Here is a 6,522-nt window from a genome sequence, read left to right as displayed (position 1 = left end):
TGGATTTGAACCCACCACCTTAGGTGTATGTGGCTGGCACCTTAACCACTTGAGCCACAGGTGCCGAGCCGGGATGATTTTTTCCATTACTGTTTCAGACAAGAAAAAACCAAACCAACCACATTGTCACACTCAGCACAAAAAACACCACTCTGGTCACCAAAATGTGTGACTTCCCTCACACTGACCGGTTCTCAGACTCCCACCTGGGAATCCTAAACTTTCACTTAATTCTCATGCTATCTTGAGAAGACAGCGTCTGATGCCACAGGCTAAAGGCTCAGCCTCATGAGACTTTCACACACAGTGCAGAGTACAACCTGCCACCTGTGCTTCTGACCAGCTAAACGTCAGGGTTACCAGTCCCCTCCGTGTTCCATTCATCTTCTAGAACGAACATTCCATCCAGCTCTTCTGTTATCTTTTGTAATATCCATTATAGCAAATGAGTAAACCTCAGTGAATGCTTTCCTAGTTTCTGTGAGCTGCTCTGGCCAATTAATACAGATTGAGGAGGGGCAATGGGAATCCCCCATTTATGGCTGGTCGGTCAGAACTTCAACCTGTGACTTGTGACTGGCATCTGAAGCGTGGCCAGTCTTACAGGACTGAACACTAACCCTGTGGGACCGGATGCTAACTCCAGGTAGACAGTGTCAGGACTCAGCTAAACTATAGGACACCAATTGCATCTGAGAAGGGGCAGCAGTTCCCAATGACTGTACTTGGTGACCACAGGTGAAATGTTTGTGTTGAGTGTTCACGGTTTTATTCAGTGCGACAAGAGGAGAAAAAACACTGTGGTTTCTCCTTCCAGCTCATACACTCTCCCCAAACAACCTCTTTTCCCCAGAAGGGAAGAGAGAGACCCAGGACTGCAGGAGACTGCCCTGTGGATGAACAGAGATTGTAAATGGAAGCTGGCCTCTGACACCAGTAATTATAAAATGCACCAGCAGTATAGACAGCAGTTTTGCAATTTTCATTCTTATCTGTATGATGTAAACACATTTTAAATTTGTGAAATCATGAAGGCAGAAATCAGCATCATAATGTAATCACCCCATTTTCTTTGTGTTTCCCACCTTCATTCCCCACATACCTCTCACTCACCTTCTCTTGATCTTTCTCTCTTTTCCGAGTTTCCCATAGGACTTCTGCTCCTCATTTTGTATCTCCTCTCCTCCTCTTTCTCCACTTTTCTCAATTCCTTCTCCTACTCCTGATTGGCTCCATTTTGGAAACTTGTTTCACCTGCTGGGGCTCTTTCTCTCCAATGTCTATATTGTGCCTGATCTCATGTGTTTCTACCCCTTTCTTCCCTGTCTCTGCTTCCCTCCTTCCCTGTTAAATTCCCCCTGCCTTCCCCACTCTCTGGCGCCTTCCCCCTTGGGCTTCTTTCCTGTTGTGGTTCCACCTCTACTCTTCTAGTCACCAGGTGCCCCCTCTAGTCCCAACACCAGGCTGCTCTATCTACCCTGCTTCCAAATCCTTCCTCTTGTCTCTGTCAGTCTGAGGAGCCTTCCCTTTGCTGCCCTGCTCCGTTTCCCTGCCCTTCGCCTTCTTGGACATGGAGCTCTTCTGTGTATTTCTCTAGTTACTTTCTTCTGTCTTCAGCTTCTTTCACTCCTATGGTGTCTTTGCAAAATCCCTCCCCATTTTCTGACCTTTGCTTTGGGTCTGCCTCATTTTTCTATTCTCCTCAATGTTTCTATTTACTCTCACTTACTCTTAGAAGCACATGCTCAGGGACAGAGATGGGATAAGATGACAGACAGTGGGCCCGCACATTTTCCAGCAAGGTGGCATTGGGAAGGAAGAACAAGTGTCAAAGAGCACGTCCAAGTGGCATCCCTGCCCACATTGTTCCAGGTCAGGTGATGTGGTGATCCTGAAGTGGAAGTCTGGGCAGCAAAAAGGCCCAAAACCAGGAGGACAAGGTGCTGACAGGATTAGGAGCAGATAGGATCAGAAAAATCCCAGAACCCAGAGGAGGCAGCTCCTCCCTAACTGGGGATGTGATGCTGCTCTCCAGGGGCAACAAGCCTGAGGCTTGGGGGGGACAAAAGTCCTGAATTCACGTGCCTGAATCCACTTGGCAGGAGAGGACTGTACATGACAAGGAGACTGAGAAGTCAGTGATAGGTTTCAGTCAAGAAAATAGGGTGTCAGGAGGTGTGTACATGGCATGGACAGGGACAAGACCAATCACTGAGCCATTTCAACAAAAGGTTATGTGAGTCTGGGAGGTCATGGAGGGTAAAGGGAGCATGAGGAAGATTTTAACGACTCTAGGGAACTCAGGTCATCAGATACGGGAGAGCTGGTGGACTTCGATCTCAGACTTAATGTACACAAGAAAGACTCACCCATGGTAATGTGACTCTTGACTCCACACCTTGGGATTACAGGCACCTGCCATCATACCACGCTATTTTTAGAGGCGGACTCTCTCTTGCTGAACCTAGTGTGGAAGTCCTAAGCTTAAGCAATCCACTGGTCTTGGCTCCCACATGAATTCCAGGCCCAGTCTGGCATGACTTTTAACATATTTCAACTTGTGATTACTCTGTAGTATACCCCCAACTTAATCCTGGAGAATTAGACTTCTTTATATTATCTCTCCAATGTAGAATGAAAATTGTTAGAATTGGTTAAGTAGTTTACCATATCATTGCAGTTGTGTTCTTAAATTTTTTTTGAAACAGAGTTTCACGCCTCAGCGAGTGAGGCTCAAGTGGCTAAGGCGCGAGTCACATACACCTAAGGTGGCAGTTTCGAATCCAGCCTGGGCCGCCAAACAACGATGGCTGCAACCAAAAAATAGCCAGGCATTGTGGCGGGCGCCTGTGGTCCCAGCTACTTGGGAGGCGGAGGCAGGAGACTCACTTGAGCCCAGGAGTTGGAGGTTGCTGTGAGCTGTGATGCCAAGGCACTCTACCCAGGGGGAAAGCTTGAGGCTCTGTCTCAAAAAAAAAATTAAAATTAAAATTAAAAAAAGAAACAGAGTTTCACTTTGTCACCCTCAGTAGAGTGCTATGTAGTCACAGCTCACAGCAACCTCAAACTCCTGGTCTCAAGTGATTCTCTTGCCTCAGCCTACCAAGTAGCTGGGACTACAGATGCCCACCACAATGCCCGGGTATTTGTTGGTTGTAGCTGTCATTGTTGTTTGGCAGGCCCAGGCTGGATTCTAGCCTGTCAGCTCTGGTGTACGTGGCTGGCGCTCTAGTGGTTGAGCTACAGATGCCAGGCCTGCATTTGTGTTCTTCAGTATAAGTTCTCGAATGACTCCTAAGGATGCATATTATGTAAGCAAATTTTCTAGGTTCACTACATTTGTGTTGCTTTCTATCCAGTATGAACCTCTCATGACTAAACATCTTGATGAATTCACTATGTTTGTGTAGCTGCTGTCCAATATGATCACTCTGATGTTCAACACTTTTCAAAAGCCTAAGCACACATCATAAATTTGTATGGTTTCACCAAAGATAAATTTCTTGAGGCCTAGTATGTTTGAAGCCAGGATAATGTCTCTGCTACATACAATTATAAGAATGCCCTTTACTATGAATTTCCTGTATTAATTCATACTTGAACTTATAATAAAGGGGTTTAAACCCTAATTGTATTTGTAAGGTTTCTCACAAGTAGGAATTTTCTCACCTGTAAGGTGTGAACTGTGGCAGAAGACCTTGCCGCATGTGTAATATTTCAAGTGTATCTCTCCTGTTTCGATTATCTCATGTGTTTGAGAAGTGAACGTACACTAAACAATTTGCTGTGCTCCCGAGGTTTTTTTTGGAGACAGAGTCTCACTATGTTGCCCTCAGTAGAGTGCCGTAGTGTCAAATCTCACAGCAACCTCTAACTCTTGGGCTTAAGCAATTCTCTTGCCTCAGCCTTCCAAGTAGCTGGGACTACAGGTGATCGCCACAACAGCCAACTATTTTTTTGTTGCAGTTGTCATTGTTGTTTAGATGGCCCAGGCGGGGTTTGAACCCACCAGTCTTGGTGTACGTGGGCAGTTCCATAACCACTGTACTGCAGGCACTGAGCCTGTGCTCGCAAGGTTTGACTCCAGCAAAGAATGTTCAAAAAGGCACAGTGCCCATAGCTCACTGGTTAGGGAGCCGGCCACATACACTGGGGCTGGTGGGTTTGAACCTGGCCTGGGCCTGCTAAATAATGACAAGAACAAAAAAATAGCTGGTTGTTGTGGTGGGCACCTGTAGTCCCAGCCACTTGGGAGGCCAAGGCAAGAGAATAGCTTAAGCTAAAGAGTTTGAGGTTGCTGTGAGCTATGATGCCACAGTATTCTACCAAGGGCTATATAGTGAGACTTTGTCTCACAAAGAAGGGAATGTTCAAAAACCCCAAATGTCACAATTATTAAGCTCTAATGTTTGCCACAGAGTACATTTGAAAGGCTTCCCTCTTCCACGGATTAACTGATGGTTAATCTTTACATGACAATTAAAGACTTTGCTGCATTCCTCACACTTGGAAAACTTCCTTCTAGTGTGAATTACTTAATGCGTTCTAAAGCTTTAATTCTGAGAAAATACCTTCCTACATTAATCACGTTGCCCTATTAGTAAGATGTTTCTCCAGAATGAAATCTCTGATGATGTTCAAGGTAGAAACTGTCGATTTAGAGAAATTAATTGAAATTTAGAGGGTTTACTGAAAACCCTGCCTTGTATATTTTATTTATTATATTTGAAAGATTGCTCTACTATGGAGTACACTAAAGGTTTGGCCAGACTCATTACATTTCTAAGGTTTGTTTCTAGTAGGAACTCTCTGATGATGTGCTAAGCATGAGTTTGGACTGAAAACCTTTCCACCTTCATTACATTTATAAGGATTCTCCCCAGTAAGAATTCTCCCATGATATATAAAATATGAATTTTGTCTAAAGATCTTGCCATATTTGTCACTCCTATAAGGTTTCTCTCCAGTATGAATTCTCCAATGATTTGCAAGGTGGATTCTGACTGAACACCTTGCCATATTCATTACATTTATAAGGTTTCTCACCAGTATGAATTATTAGATGTCATGCAAGATGTGAATTGCGACTGAGGACTTTTCCACATTCGTTGCATTTGTAACATTTCTGTCAGCATGAATCCTCCAGTGCTTTCCTAGGGATGACTTATTACTGAACATTTTGCCACATACATTACATTTGTAAGGTTTCCCTCCAGTGTGAATTCTCTGATGCTTTGCAAGGTGTGAAATACGATTAAAAACCTTTCCACATTCATTACATTTGTAAGGTTTCTCTCCAGTATGAATCCTCCAGTGCATTTGTAGGGATGATTTATGACCAAACATTTTGCCACATTCATTACATTTGTAAGGTTTTTCTCCAGTGTGAATTCTGCGATGTCGTGCAAGTCCTGAACATTCACGGAATACATTTCCACACTCATTACATTTGTAAGGTTTCTCTCCAGTATGAATTCTTCGATGTTGTGCAAGGATTGAACTTGAACGGAAAAGCTTTCCACATTCATTACATTTGTAAGGTTTCTCTCCTGTGTGAATTCTCCGATGCTGCACAAGGGCTGAACTTTCCCGGAATACCTTTCCACATTCATTACATTTGTAAGGTTTCTCTCCAGTGTGGATTTTCTGATGCCGTGCAAGTCGTGAAATGTAATTGAAGACCTTGCCACATTCATTACACTTGTAAGTTTTCTTTACATTATGGACTCTCTGATGACTTCTAAGGCTTGATTTTTTTATTAAACACCTTGGCACATATATCACATTTAAATTGATTCCCTTCCTCATGCATTATTTGATGAATATTGAAATGTAAGCCTCGATTAAAGGCTTTGTCCCACTCAGTACATTTGGGATGTTCTGTCACTATGTGTAGTTTCTCTCTTTGTGGGAATAATGAATCCATAAGATCATACTCATGTTCATGAGAAAGGTGGGGTTTCATAGGAGAAGGAATTCTGTGGTGTGGGGAAATTAAGAAATCACTGTTAACAGATGGCTCCATGGGATTACATTCATAAAATTTCTCTTCCTTCTTCAATAGCTGCATCTCTGGTATATCTGACTGGGTGTTCAATCCTAGCTGATTATTAACAAGCTTGTTTTCTGAATCGTTCCTATCATGCTGATCTCTCCTACCAGTGAGATTTCCCTGAGGGGTCATATGGACTCCACTACAATGTCTTTCATCTTCTCTCCACTGATACTCAAAGTTATGTATATTTGTTTGGATTTCCCTAAAGCAAAAGTCTTCAATGTCATGGTTTTTATTCCTTTCCAACATCATTCTGGGGTATATTTCTTCTATACTACTGCTCTCTGTAGGTGGCAATTCATTTATCAAACATATAGAAGAGATACCTACAAGATATAAAGAATCACAGACATCTGATGAATTACACATGGTCATTAAACACCTCCTATTGAAATATATAACATTATACCGGCTCGGCACCTGTGGCTCAAGCGGCTAAGGCGCCAGCCACATACACCTAAGGTGGC

At 43.3% G+C, this 6,522-nt stretch overlaps 1 pseudogene; it reads right to left on the bottom strand.

Moving 5' to 3' along the window:
* The window catches only part of LOC105888162, a 64,400-nt pseudogene that overhangs the window by 43,086 nt on the left and 14,792 nt on the right, over positions 1–6,522 (bottom strand).

This window comes from Otolemur garnettii, unplaced genomic scaffold (assembly GCF_000181295.1).
Source record: "Otolemur garnettii isolate 467f Iridium unplaced genomic scaffold, OtoGar3 scaffold00212, whole genome shotgun sequence".
Lineage (NCBI taxonomy): Eukaryota > Metazoa > Chordata > Mammalia > Primates > Galagidae > Otolemur > Otolemur garnettii.
This window is presented reverse-complemented; position numbering and strand designations above follow the sequence as displayed.